Source organism: Schistocerca gregaria, chromosome 3, assembly GCF_023897955.1.
Source record: "Schistocerca gregaria isolate iqSchGreg1 chromosome 3, iqSchGreg1.2, whole genome shotgun sequence".
NCBI classification, from domain to species: domain Eukaryota; kingdom Metazoa; phylum Arthropoda; class Insecta; order Orthoptera; family Acrididae; genus Schistocerca; species Schistocerca gregaria.
In genome coordinates, this window is record NC_064922.1 from 828,390,954 (window position 1) to 828,406,418 (window position 15,465).

The following is a 15,465-nucleotide window of genomic DNA, read 5'->3' on the forward strand; positions in this document are numbered from 1 at the left end:
GAGGCAGTTCGCTCCGCGCTCTTGTATGTGCAAGTGCTGAACAAACCTTCTTCTGCGTGACAATACATCTCTTTGGCGAAAATTGGTAACTGACCCTACATAATGAGAAGTATGAGGTCATCCATATGAGTGCTAAAAGAAATCCGTTAAACTTCTGTCCCACGATAAATCAGTCAAATCTAAAGGCCGCAAATTCAACTAATTACCTATAAATTAACATTAGAGCAACTTAAATTGGAAAGAACACATACAAAATGTTGCGGGGATGACTAACCAAAGACGGAGCTTTATTGGCAGAACACTTAGAAAATATGACAGATCTACTAAGGAGAACGTCTACACTACACCTCTCCTCTTTTAGAGCACTGCTGCGCAGCGTGGAACCCTTACCAGATAGGGTTAATGGAATACACATCGAGTAAGTTAAGAGAAGAGCAGCGCGTTTTGTGTTATGGCGAAATAGGGGACATAGTGTCACGGACATGATACAGGATTTGGAGTGGACATCATTAAAACAAAGGCGTTTCACAATGAAGCGGAATCTTCTCCCTCGATTGCGAAAATATTTTGTTGACGCCGACCTATATAGGGAGAAATGATCATCATAATAATTTAAAAAAGGGGAAATCAGAGCTCGTACGGCAAGATACAGGTGTTCGTTGCTTCCGCGCGCTGTTCGAGATTGGAATAATAGACAATTATTGTGAAGTTTCGAATAACTTCCGAGAATTCAGCCAGGTAACGCATTCAGCGACCGCGTATATTTCAGCAGGAGAACAGCCCGCCATTTTCAAGGCAATTTGCAACGGACAGGCGACGTACATGCAAATTTAAAACCACGGTTCTCGGACTGATGCAGGAAAGATAACACACACACTGAACACTAGTGCCACCAAAGACGACCAAAGTCAGAGATATCGATAGTGAGAAAACGAATTCGCAGGTGAGGTAGCATTGACTCTGTCCCTCTGTTTTTGACAAGGGAGAGTGCCGGATTCCAAAGAGAGTTTAAACAAAAAAAACATCCCTGTTAACGAGGTTGCTCGCTAATTTAATCTCAACTGCCTCCTTAATAACACTGTCCCAACAGTTGGACGTGCATGTCAATATCTGGGTGTTATTATATAACATGGAGTGACCAGTATCCAAGCAATGTCAGGCAATAGCAGATCTACTTGGCTGCTGTAATCGTGTGTTCCGTTTATGCTCAGTACATCGGTCCTCCACGGTCCCAATATGACAAATACACTCCTGGAAATTGAAATAATAACACCGTGAATTCATTGTCCCAGGAAGGGGAAACTTTATTGACACATTCCTGGGGTCAGATACATCACATGATCACACTGACAGAACCACAGGCACATAGACACAGGCAACAGAGCATGCACAATGTCGGCACTAGTACAGTGTATATCCACCTTTCGCAGCAATGCAGGCTGCTATTCTCCCATGGAGACGATCGTAGAGATGCTGGATGTAGTCCTGTGGAACGGCTTGCCATGCCATTTCCACTTGGCGCCTCAGTGCGACCAGCGTTCGTGCTGGACGTGCAGACCGCGTGAGACGACGCTTCATCCAGTCCCAAACATGCTCAATGGGGGACAGATCCGGAGATCTTGCTGGCCAGGGTAGTTGACTTACACCTTCTAGAGCACGTTGGGTGGCACGGGATACATGCGGACGTGCATTGTCCTGTTGGAACAGCAAGTTCCCTTGCCGGTCTAGGAATGGTAGAACGATGGGTTCGATGACGGTTTGGATGTGCCGTGCACTATTCAGTGTCCCCTCGACGATCACCAGAGGTGTACGGCCAGTGTAGGAGATCGCTCCCCACACCATGATGCCGGGTGTTGGCCCTGTGTGCCTCGGTCGTATGCAGTCCTGATTGTGGCGCTCACCTGCACGGCGCCAAACACGCATACGACCATCATTGGCACCAAGGCAGAAGCGACTCTCATCGCTGAAGACGACACGTCTCCATTCGTCCCTCCATTCACGCCTGTCGCGACACCACTGGAGGCGGGCTGCACGATGTTGGGGCGTGAGCGGAAGACGGCCTAACGGTGTGCGGGATCGTAGCCCAGCTTCATGGAGACGGTTGCGAATGGTCCTCACCGATACCCCAGGAGCAACAGTGTCCCTAATTTGCTGGGAAATGGCGGTGCGGTCCCCTACGGCACTGCGTAGGATCCTACGGTCTTGGCGTGCATCCGTGCGTCGCTGCGGTCCGGTCCCAGGTCGACGGGCACGTGCACCTTCCGCCGACCATTGGCGACAACATTGATGTACTGTGGAGACCTCACGCCCCAAGTGTTGAGCAATTCGGCGGTACGTCCACCCGGCCTCCCACATGCCCACTATACGCCCTCGCTCAAAGTCCGTCAACTGCACATACGGTTCACGTCCACGCTGTCGCGGCATGCTACCAGTGTTAAAGACTGCGATGGAGCTCCGTATGCCACGGCAAACTGGCTGACACTGACGGCGACGGTGCACAAATGCTGCGCAGCTAGCGCCGTTCGACGGCCAACACTGCGGTTCCTGGTGTGTCCGCTGTGCCGTGCGTGTGATCATTGCTTGTACAGCCCTCTCGCAGTGTCCGGAGCAAGTATGGTGGGTCTGACACACCGGTGTCAATGTGTTCTTTTTTCCATTTCCAGGAGTGTATGTGCCATGCCGCAGCTACAAGGAATGCGATATACACCCGCCTTACGCAGACCAAGATCATCCTTAACAGAACTCGAAAGCACTCTAATTTTAGATGGCGATCGGAAAACACATTTCACATCGTATTTCCGTAAAATACGGCCGATCTTGTAGGAATTATTTCCTACGTAAGTCAAAAATGTAGTGCATTTTGGTGTTGACTCAGAATTATCATCAATCACCCGATGTGTATTTGTTCGATAGCGCAACGCACGTTAAATCTGTCTATCACTATAACCACTTTGACTAAATGTAACTTCAAGATGGGACAACTCAGCTGGAAAAGTCTCAACGTCGGAAACAGCATAAGCCCTGTGTACCAACGTACGAAATACCCCTTCACGCTGAGCCGGATGGTGACAACTATTTGCCTGCAAGTACAAGTCGGTGTGAGTACGTTTCCTGTAGACTGCATATCCCAATGAGCCATCATCCTTCCTCCCAACCAACACTTCAAGAAAGAGAAGGCGATCATCCTCTTTCACCTCCATCGTAAAACGAATGTTCGGATGGATCGAGTGCAGATGTTCTAGAAATGCATTGAAATTCTCCCTGCCATGAGGTCAAACAACAAAGGTATCGTCAACATATCTAAAGAAACAGGCGGGTTTCAAAGGCGCCGACTCGAATGCACGTTCCTCGAAGTTTTCCATACACAAGTTTGTTATCACAGGAGACAACTAACTACCCATCGCAACTCCATCTGTCTGCTCGTAATACTGGACATTGAATAAAAAGTAAGTGGATGTCAACACATGCTGAAAAAGATTACTTGATTCAGCACCAAACCCAGCCCCAATTAACCGCAAAGAATCAGACAGAGGAACGCGAGTGAAGAGAGAGACCATATCGAAACTCCCTAAAATATCAGTCATTCAACCGCAGTACCTCCAAACGACGTAAAAAGTCAGCTGAGTTCCGGATATGATGTTCACACCGACCTACTTCTGAACGCAACAGAGAAGCAAGATGTTTGGCTACTTGATATGTCGGAGCGCCGATACTACTCACTATAGAACGGAAAGACTCCCTCTGTCTTCTCAAAATGAAAAAATTCAACCTATGTAATAGGATAGGGAAACCGCCTATAAACCACATCCAGGCTGGCAGGCTAACCACGCTTCGTCGTTTATCCGCGAAGAGGACTAGAATCGAATAAAGCTCGCCTTCTCGAAATCCAGGAGCAGAGCGGTGAAGCGCTCGGCTATCCGACAGTTCAGTGATCAGTGATTCGTGTGAAATTAGTGAAATTATTTAAAGAAGAGACATCTCAAATAAATTACGTGTACAGCAGATGTTTGATCCCCGCTTTCCCGGTTTAAACAGCCAATGTTTAAACTAGAGCTTGAAGTTTAAATATTATTAATTAGTTTGCACAGTGATGGCTTGCAAGGGGAATTCCTCGAAAAAATACCTAACAGTGTTCATGATGTTAGATGGCGCAGAATTCGTCCACACCTGTTGCGGTAACTCTACAGCAGGAAAACGTGCTTCTTGCCTAAGAAGCGGCCTAGAGACAGGCGTAGGCCCTGTGACACAGACTTTCAGTAGCGTCGCTGAATCACGTTCCTGGACGTGAATTCCTATTTTCATTTCATTTTTCATAAGATGCAATACACATGGTGTACAAACACAATACCGGCTAACTTGGTGGGACTTACAACATATATCGCAATGCAACTCACCGAAACACCAGTTCAGTCACGCGTCTGACTGCCACGCATTGTACATATCGTTTTAAGAAGTACATTTGACAGTATATCAACTTTAAACAGTATCTTTAGATAGTAAGTACAGATATCGAGTGTGTACGAACAATTGCGAAGTAGCCGGCCGTTGTGGCCGAGCCGTTCTAGGTGCTTTATTCTGGAACCACGCGACCGCTAGGATCGCAGGTTCGAATTCTGCCTCGGGCATGGATGTGTGTGATGTACTTAGGTTAGTCAGGTTTAAGTAGTTCTCAGTTCTAGGAGACTGATGACCTCAGAGGTTAAGTCCAATAGTGCTCCGAGCCATCTGAACCATCTGTTCAGTGCCATAGTGCTCAGAGCCATTTCAACCAATTGCGAAGTTAATCAAACGTGAAAATACTATATGGCATCATCTGGCTGCGAAACGAAATGGATGAAAAATGATGATTTCTTTTCCACGCTGACAAAAGTGTCCCATATGTAACAACTGAAAAATAGCTACAAGCAACTCTCTATCATTTTTTGTTACTCTTGCACATTCCAATTTACGTATTATTTTGAGCTGCTCAGTAGTTCGAAGTATCTACTGAGATACATAGGCTGATACACTAAACATTCCTGTGTGAAGAATGGAGGGTTAGGCTTTAAACCCGCGTCTACGTGAAGTTCGCCAGCGACGAGCAATACGCGCGGTTTGTGGAACGATGAGGGAAGGAAATCGGCTGAGTAGTTTTTAATGGAACCTTGCCGATATTGGTCTTTTGCTATCTGGAGAAATTACGGAAAAGCTAAATTTGAATGACTTGTTGGGGAAGTGAACCTGAGGTCTCCAGATTGTCATTGCAGTGCCTTACCATTGCGCCATCTCGCTCGAAATATAGATGGGTATTTCCTAGTCTGGAACAAATCTTTCATCATTACGCCATTTCTGGGACATTCGTGTTACAGTTCTCTTCACTTATTTACAGGCTTCTCTTTTAATGCTGCAAACTATAGCTAACCCACTTCCAGACCAGCACAACAGATAGAAGGCTGTGGTACTAACTAGGAGTAAGGTTCGTGTCTGTAAATAAGGACAGCCTACATTTATCCGATTCTGTGCAGTGGCGTTTCACTCAGAGATTGCCGGTTCGAGGAATAGTTGTCGAATAAATTTTCATCGCCAATATGTAACGGGTAATGGAAGGAGACGTACTGACACGAAGATATTGATCATCAGGATTTCCTCAAATTTTCTGGATTCCAAACGTCTCAACATTGTCTCATGAATTAAGGCTATACGACACTGTTAGTGTTGACTCGTTTGTCGGATGGGGACGTTAAATTCGGCGGCCTCTTTCCTGTTATTCCAGAGGAGCGGGCTGAGTACATCTCACAACACAAACTTGACACCACATTAAACATGGTCAAGCCACTTTAACCGAGTAGTCCACCGTCAACGTGCAATAGCCACTCGTTAGCGGCACGTCGTTGAACTAGCAACGGAGGGTATATGAAGCGTGTCGGTGGACGCAGAAAACAATGCAGTCGTTGTCGTAATGCGTACATGGAACTATTTATATGACGTCCAGAATTACATGATAATTGGCTTTATGGCCAAGCGTGGAAGCATTTCCGAAATGGCTAGTTTTGTAAACCGTTCATGTGCCGCCGTGATTAAAATGTACCTTTCATGGTGTGCTCCAACACAGGCCATAGGTGACTGGGGTGGACGACGGCTGCGGAAATGTGTACGGGCGAAGCGCATAGACATGTACCTGTTGAGAAACTAATTGCCGAGATGAATCAAAGGTCTAGCAACAGTGTCTCCCCAACGACCACTCAGCGAAGGTTGTTGTGTGTGGTCCTATGCACCAGGCACCTTGTTCATGCACCCATGATAACTGCTGCTCATCGGCGAGAAGGGCGGAAATTTACACGCCAGCACCGTACCTGGACGTCCACTGAGTGACTACAGATATCCCTTTCAAATGTCTCACGTTTAAAGCTCCATCGAACATACGGGCGTTCACGTCTACGGCGTGAAACGTCTGAAAGCAAACACCCTGCGACAAAATTCGGGAGCGATCGGGCCACAGAAGGGACCATCATGGCCCGGAAAATGTTTTCGTGGCATTCGCTGGGAGATGCTGACATTCTGGAAGGCGCATTGGATCATAAACAGTATACATCTATCCTTGACCATCGTATCCACCTCTACATGCAGTTTGTTTTTCCCCGGTACGACGGAACATACTAGCACGACGGAACATACCAGCACGACAATGCAACGTGTGTCATAACTCGCAGTGTAGGTGCGTGCATCAGAGAGCACCAGGATGAGTTTACCGTCTCACCTGCCCACCAAGCTCTTCGTATTTAAACCCAAGCTGTGCGACCTCCTCGATTGGGTGCTCGCGCCATGGATCCTCCACCGCCAAACGTTATACGGACAGTGGGACGAAATTTGGCGTTAATGGATTATGGCAGCAGATAACCGACGAGAGTGCCTTTGCTGACATGGAATGGAATGGATCCTCTGGTCCAGCTGAGCCGCTCATTTACTGGAAAAGATTCTGTTCGGTTACTTGGAGACCATTCACAGCCATTCACTGACTTCTTATTCCCAAACAACGATGGATTTTTTATGGATGAGAATGCGCCAAGTCATCGGGATACAACTGTTCACGATTAGGTAGAAGTACATTCTGGACAATTGGAGCGAATGATTTGGTCATCCAGATCGTCCGACATGAATCTCATCGAACATTTATCGGACATAATCTAGATGACGTGCACAAAATCCTGCACCGGCACCACTTTCGCAATTATGGATGGCTATAGAGGCAAAATGGCTAGACATTTTTGCAGAGGACTTCCAAAGGTCTGTTAGGTCCATAACATGAGTTTCTGAACTAAGCCGAGCACAAGAAGGTCCGACACGATATTGGGAGGTATCCCATGACTTTTATCGCCTCAGTGTGTCACGACGTTTCTGAAGAACGCAAACCTCCTCTATAAACATCAACATGGCTTCTTCAGACAGAGATCTTCTAAACCTCAGCCCCTCCTGTTCGTCCATAACATCCTGAGCGCCGTTGACATTAACATTTAGTTTGACGCCGTATTCCTTTACTTCGGGAAGGCATTTCATGAATTTTCGCACTGTCGTTTAGAGAAAAAAATACGAGCTTGCCGAGTATCGAACAAAATTTGTGACTGGATTCAAGACTTATTTGCACGCAGAACTCAATATGTCGTTCTTAACGGAACAAAACCGACATATGTAAAAGTACTTTCAGAAGTTCTCCTAGGGACTGTGATAGGGTCGTCACTGTTCCAGTATATAAAAATGTTCTCGTGGATGACGTCGGAAGCTGCATTAGGTTGTTTGTAGACGATACGGTTGTCCATAAGACGGTAGAAAATTCAGAATACTGCAGTGAAATTCAAGAAGACCTGCAAAAGATTGATGAACAGTGCAGGAACTGGCTGTTGGCGCTCAACGTAAATGAATGTGACGATTTGTGGATACATAAGATAATTAGCAGCGTACAGATACGCGTTTGGTGACCTTTTGCTGGAAACAGTAACTACAGTAAAATAACCAGGAGTAACCTTCCGGAACAGTTAAGTGGAATAAACACATAAAACAAATTGTTGGAAAACAAGATGCCAGACTGAGGTTCATAGGAAGAATCTTAAGCAAATGTAATTTATCCACGACTGAGGTTCATAGGAAGAATCTTAAGCAAATGTAATTTATCGACGAAAGAAGTGGCTTACAACACATTTATTACACCGATTTTGGAATATTTCTCAACAGTCTGGGACCTCTAGCAGGTTGGATACATAGAAGCGGTAGACAAGTTCCAGAGGAGAGCGGTGCGAGAGATGCTCAAAATTCTAGTGGAAAACGCTACAAGAGAGACACTGTCGATCACGAAGAGGTTTACTATTGAACAACGTTAGCACTATGGGACTTAACATCTGCGGTCATCAGTTCCCTAGACTTAGATCTACTTAAACCTAACTAGCCTAAGGACACCACACACATCCATGCCCCAGGCAGGATTCGAACCTGCGACCGTAGCAGCACCGCGGTTCTGGACCGAAGGGCCTAGAACCGCTCACCCACAACGGCCGGCGTGAGAGAGTACGTTCCAGGAAGATTCTAACAAAAGCCGGCCAGTGTGGCCGAGTGGTTTTAGGCGCTTCAGTCTGGAACCGTGCGACGGCTACGGTCGCAGGTTCGAATCCTGCCTTGGGCATAGATGTGTTTTAGTTAGGTTTAAGTCGTTTTAAGTTCTAGAGGACTGATGACCTCATATGTTAAGTTCCATAGTGTTCAGAGCCATTTGAACAATTTTTTTCTAACAAAATATTATTTCCTCCCGTATACCCTTGCGAACTGGCGACAACGACAAAATTCGACAAATTGGAGTAATTGCGGGGATTTACCGACAATTGCTCTTCCCCCGCAACATTGGTAATGAAACAGGGAAACTGGGGATCAGATAGTGGTACCAGAACTACCCTCCATCACGCACCATCAAGTGGCTTGCAGGGTACAGATGTATATCTAGTGTCTACCAGTTATGATTTTTAAACATGTCTTTTATCCTCTCTTGCCATTCAGTATATACTAAAAAGCCAAAAAAACTGGCACACCCACATAATATCGTGGAAGGACCGAACGAGTACACACAAGTGCCGCAACACGACGCGGCATGCAATCGACTAATGTCTGAGGAAATGCTAGAGGGAATTTACAGTATGAATCCTGCACGGCTGTCCATAAATCCGTAAGAGTACGAGGGGTGGGAGATATATTCTGAACAGCGCGTTGCAAGGCAGCCCAGATATGCTCCATAACGATCATGTCTGGAGGGTTTGGTGACCAGCGGAAGTGTTTTAAGTCAGAATAGTGCACCTGGAGCCACTCTGTAGCAATTATGGACCTGTGGGGTGTCGCATTGTCCTGCTGGAATTGCTCAAGTCCGACGGAGTGTACAATGGACATAACGGATATAGGTTGTCAGAGACGATGCTTAAGTACGTGTCACCTGTCAGAGTCGTATCTAGATTTATCACTCCAACTGCACACGCCCCACACCACTGCAAACGCTCCACCAGCCTCAACAGTCCACTGCTGACATGCACAGTCCATGGAGTCATAAGGTTGTCTCCATACCCGTACGCGTCCATCCGCTGGACACAATCTGAAACGTGACTCGTCCGAGCAGGCAACATGTTTCCAGTCAACAGCAATACAATGTCTATGCTGACGGGCCCAGACGAGGCGTAATGCTCTGTGTCGTGCACTCATCAAGGCTCCGAAAGCCCATGTCGATGTTTCGTTGAATCGTTCGCACGCTGACACTTGTTGATGGCCCAGCGCTGAAATCCGCAGCAACTTGCGGAAGAGTTGTTCTTCTTTCTCGTTGAACGATTCTCTTTTGTCGTCGTTCGTCCCGTTCTAGCATCCCACCGTACTCTGCCTGTTTACATATCTCTGTATTTGAATAAGCATCCCTATACCAGTCTTTTTGGCGGTTCAGTTTAGAAGCAATAAGACAATAGCATGCGATGTGGATTTTGTTCGGTGTCGTTCAGCTGCCTACGTGTGAGTCCGCACGCCTTGTGCGTGGATCCACAACTGAAACAACGGTCCGACACAAAAAATTAAGCGTTGTGTGTGTGTGTGTGTGTTTACGAAGCTAACACGTGGCGTCCACTAGCGGCGAGAAAAGTTGTTTCTTCCTCTTCCCCGTGAATACATTTTAAAGTTTTGCGCCGTCACAGCGCCCTCATTTATCAAATTGTCTCGCCGTCACAGCGGTATTTAATTGTCCGTAAAACACAACGCGGGGAGGAGGGAACGGGTCATTGCGGCGGGCCGGCGCAGCTAATGACGAGGCTAATGGCCACTTTCCTGCGGCGCCACGCGTGTGTCCCTGAGGAGGCGACACATGTTGCCGATCGGCCGATAGCGCCGCGCGTTCTGCCACACACTCGCCGCCGGATACGCCGCCTCATAAATAAATATTATGTATCAGTAACGACGGGGGCCGCACCAGAGCGCCTTCCGGTGTCCGCCGAGGCCCACCTGGCTGGCCCGGGACTGCGCCTTACGGATGGCCCCCAACCCACTCAGACGGGACGCGTGACGAGTTTTGTCATCTCCTGTGTGCTGTCCTGCCCACTCGTCTAATATAGTTTGCCTAGGAAGCTGTTTCAGTAAGTTAGAGTGACCATACTTAATTTTGACGTTTCACAAACAGGTTGGGGGGTTGGGTTGTTTGGGGGAAGAGACCAAACGGCGAGGTCATCGGTCTCATCGGATTGGGGAAGGAAGTCGACCGTGCCCTTTCAAAGGAACCATCCCGGCATTTGCCTGGAGCGATTTAGGGAAATCACGGAAAACCTAAATCACGATGGCCGGACGCGGGATTGAACCGTCGTCCTCCCGAATGCGAATCCAGTGCGCTAACCACTGCGCTACCCCGCTCGGTCACAAACAGGTGTCGCAAGCAATTGGCGACATGCAAATAATCGTTGTCCTTCGATACAGACAGGGTGTCCGAAAAGCCTTTCCCTGATTACATAAATTGATAACGCAGGCTAGAAGTAAGATACAAATGTGAAACTTGTGTCGAATTGTTTACAACTATCAAAGTTTTTTTACTGTTTTACGTTCCCAGTACGTAAGTAGTGGATGAGGTGCAGTGCCCAAGAAGCCATGTTAACCAATCAGGAGAAGGCACAGGGTGTCCTGTGGTACCATGAGACACGATCACCAATCACAGTGCAGAAACACTTCCAGACAACATTTGGAAAGACTCCACCTGATGTCAAGAGCATTAAAGCCTGGTATGAGAAGTTCAAGAACACAGGATTGGTTGCTGACCTTCCGAGGTCTGGTCGACCAAGAACCTCAGCAGACAGGGTGGAAACTGCAAGGCAGTCTTTTCTGCGAAGTCCGAAGAGATCGGTGCGCAGCGCCTCACGTGAATTACAGATGTCAAAAAGCTCTCTCGGTGATATTTTACACAAACGCTTATCGTGTCGTGCATACAAAGTGCAAATCGTTCAGGCCTTGTTGCCCAATGACAGTACACGTCGATATGACTTTGCGGTCGAAATTCTATCACGTATTGAGGACGATGATCGTTATCTCAGACGAATTGCCTTTTCCGACGAAACGACCTTTTTTGTCAGTGGAGTAACGAATCGCCATAATGTGTGCGTTTGGAGTTCACTACCGCCTGGCGATGTCATGGAGTGCACCAGAGGCAGTCCAAAGGTGAATGTTTGGTGCGCTCTATTGCACGATCGGATTATCGGGCCATTCTTCTTCGCTGAGGCTACCATCACATCTGCAATGTATCTGGACATGTTGCAACTGTATGCTGTTCCTCAACCGCTTCAGTATCACCACGATGTCTTGTTTCAGCAAGACGGTGCACCACCTCATTGGGGTTTGGACGTCCGTGCCTATCTCGATATGACTTTTCCTGGGCGATGGATTGGTCGTGAAGGGCCAACGGTTTGGCCTTCACGCTCTCCTGACATAACCCCATTAAACTGCTTTTTATGGGGTTATGTCAAGGACGAGGTCTACCGAACACGTGTACCAGATCTTGAAATACTGCGGCAACGGATAACCACAGTCGTTGAATCGATCCCTCCAGTGATGTTGGCTAATGTGTGGACGGAAACTGAATATCGCCTAGATGTGCTACGTGCTACGAAGGGTGCTCATGTGGACGTTTACTGAAGTGCGAAAAAAACTTTAATAGTTTGTAAACAATTAGACCCCAGTTTCATATTTTTTTCTTACTTCTAGCCTGAGCTATCAATTTATGTAATCAGGGAAAGACTTTTTGGACACCCTGTGCAATTTCTATGAAAGCAAAACTTAAGTCACGACTAAAGAGTTAGGATGACGGTTCGTCTTCTAGTGCGGCTCTTCTAGTGCGGCCGAGGCAATCTGAAGCGGCGCCTATATTCTCTTCGTATAGGTTTCAATCCCGTCGTGGTGTCGTCCTAGTCAGCCGTCTATTGGCTGACGTCGTCACACAGCCTTCTCTGATGTTATGTTCCAGGCCGACGTGTCGGCGCTTAATGTTACGCTGGAACATCCTGCACCTAGCCCCTCTATCTCACTAGCGAAATAACGAGACCCAACTACCCATTTCCCCGTCCTGTCAAGCCGCAAAAGCTAACGAAGATTTACGTCAATCCAGCTTCCTGTTGCAACTCTACTGGCTTGTTCTTCCACTTACAGACATCCACCTAACAACATATCTTCGGACCCACTGATATTGTACGTTGGGTTTGACCTGTATCGTAACGATATAGTGGAGTGTGACATCATACAAATGAAAACAGAAAGACACTAACAATATTCATTTTGTATATATACAGACTGAAGCGACGAATGAAAATTTGTACCAATGTTGGGATTCGAATCTTGGACTTTTGCTCACTAAACTGGTGCGCTAACCGTTACGCCACTCTCGCACAGTGGCTCTGCACCGCTGTACGGACTACCCCAAAAAGCCTCCCTAAAAATGGTTCAAATGACTCTGAGCCCTATGGGATTTAACATCTGAGGTCATCAGTCCCCTAGAACTTAGACCTACTTAAACCGAACCAACCTAAGGACATCACACACATCCATGCCCGAGGCAGGATTCGAACCTGCGACCGGAGCGGTCGTGCGGTTCCAGACGGAAGTGCCTAGAACCGCTCGGACTTCGGAAGCCATTTGATGCACTTCTGCCAAGCGTTCCAGTGAATAAAACACTACTACAAGGAATATCAGCTTTGTGACTGGATTGAGGAGCACCTAGCAAATAGAACACAGCATGGTATTCTTAACGGAAAGAAATCATCAGGCGTCAAAATACCCAGGGGACTGTTATAGGACCATTGCAGTTAGCAATATATGTTTTCAGAACACACTACTGTAACTTATTGAGCATAAGCATGCGGACTAAACAATTATTACACGATTACACGATTGGACAACAATCGCTGGAAGCAGTCACACCCATTACGTACCTACGTGTCTGCATATGGAATGATTTAAAGCGGAACTGCCACATAAAACTAGTTTGCAGGAAACGCAGAAGACAGACTGAGATTCACTGGAAAAATACTAGTAAGTGAAGCCCACCCTGGTTCCACCTACACATTTTTATTGCTCCTTATGCTGGTACGCTTACTAGGAAGGATTCATCGAGTAAACAGAGGAAATCCACCGACGAACAACGCATGCGTCACTGGTTCGTTTATTAAGTGAGAAATTGTCACGAAGATGCTCAGCCAACTCAAGTGACAGACGCTACAAGACAGGCATTGTCCGTCATCATCATCATCATCATCATCATCAACAACAACAACAACAACAGACAGTCTTTCATACTTAAGAATCTATCTCCATTTTTCCAGTCTTCTGCATCTCGTAGTAGCTAGCCTCATGTATGGTGTATCTTCTCCTTTATCTGGTCTGTCCATTGTCTCTGGGGTTTCCACTGCAGTCTTTTCCCTTCGACTTTGTCTTGCATGATCATCTTTACCAACTTATTCTCCTGTCGTCGAACTATGTGACCAAGGAACTGCAGGATTCACTGAAAACATATACTGGACACCATCTTTGCACCATGAGTTCTTGAAGGAGTGATTTGTTGGTCTGTTTGTCCATCCATGATATTCTTACCTACTTCCTTTACGTCCACATCTCAAAGGCATCGATTATTTAACGGTCCTCTTCACTTTTTGTCCTTGTTTCAGAGCCGCAAAGGGAAACTGGGAACGTCAGAGGTTTCACACTCTCAATTTAGTACGTCTGATTAGGGCTCGATCTTTCCAAATCACTGTCAACTTCGATGCAGCATCCCTACCCAGAACAATTCTCCATCGTTTTTTTCTGTATATAGCCACCCTCTCTCTGAATCACTGAGCTCAGGTAGACAAAGATATCACCTTCTTCGTATTCTGATAGTACGTCATTAGTGAATCATCTCTGTTTCTTATGATGGGCTTTGTATTTTTCTTATTAACTAACAATCCAAGTTTCTCACTTTCTCCCTTAACTCTATTGAGTAGTTTTTTCATTTCCACTAGTGCTTCTACGCACATTGTGGTGTCATCAGCAAATCTTAAATTACTGGTTCTTCGTCCTCTAATTCGGTTCCGACCACTCCAGCTACGAAGATATTTTCTTATAACATATTATCGATAGATGTTGAATAGAACCGGTGATATAATGCACCACTGTTTAATTGCTTTACACGTTTCAAATGATCTTGAAATAGTTTTATTTAGTATGATTATTGCCTTAAAATCAGAGTACAGATTTGTGATAGGGGTAATAAGATGATCAGGAACGTCAGTTTCTGCTGGTGTGCTCCACAATTCTTTCTGTAACACAGTCGGAAGCCTTGCTATAGGCCGAGAAACAAAGAACTAATGGGGACTGAATTCTCTACATTTTTTAGTTGGCTGTCTGACACTAAGGATCTGCTCTCGTGTTCGTTTATTACTCACAAACCCAGGTACCTCTGGTAGTATTTCTTTATCTAAGTGCGTTCTCAGGCATTCTTAACGGTATTTAGAACAATCTTGTTGTCGTGTGAAATTAACGAAACGATCCTGTAGTCCTCAGAACGCTGTGCATTTTCTTTCTATGAATCGGAATCACTACCGACATGCTCCAGTCTTCCATCCATGTTTCGTTTTCCATATGCTGTTATATATTTCATGCATGATTTACAGACTAAAATCTCCAGATGCTTTGATCATTTCAACAGTAATAACATCAGGTCCAGGTGCTCTGTAATTTTTCCATTTATCTACAGCTTTCCGGACTTCTTCTTTTAAAATGATAAGTTTTTTCCTACTGGAATGTTCGTAGCAGCTACTCATAAGCAGGTTAGAGGTGGGCCGTCTTCGTCTTCTACAGCCCAAGTTCTTGGTTTGAAGGACCCTGTTACTTTCTTCATTTCATTCAGCACACACCTGGTTTCATTGCAACCCACAGTTTGTCAGTTCTCTCGCCTGTTTCACTGATGTAATT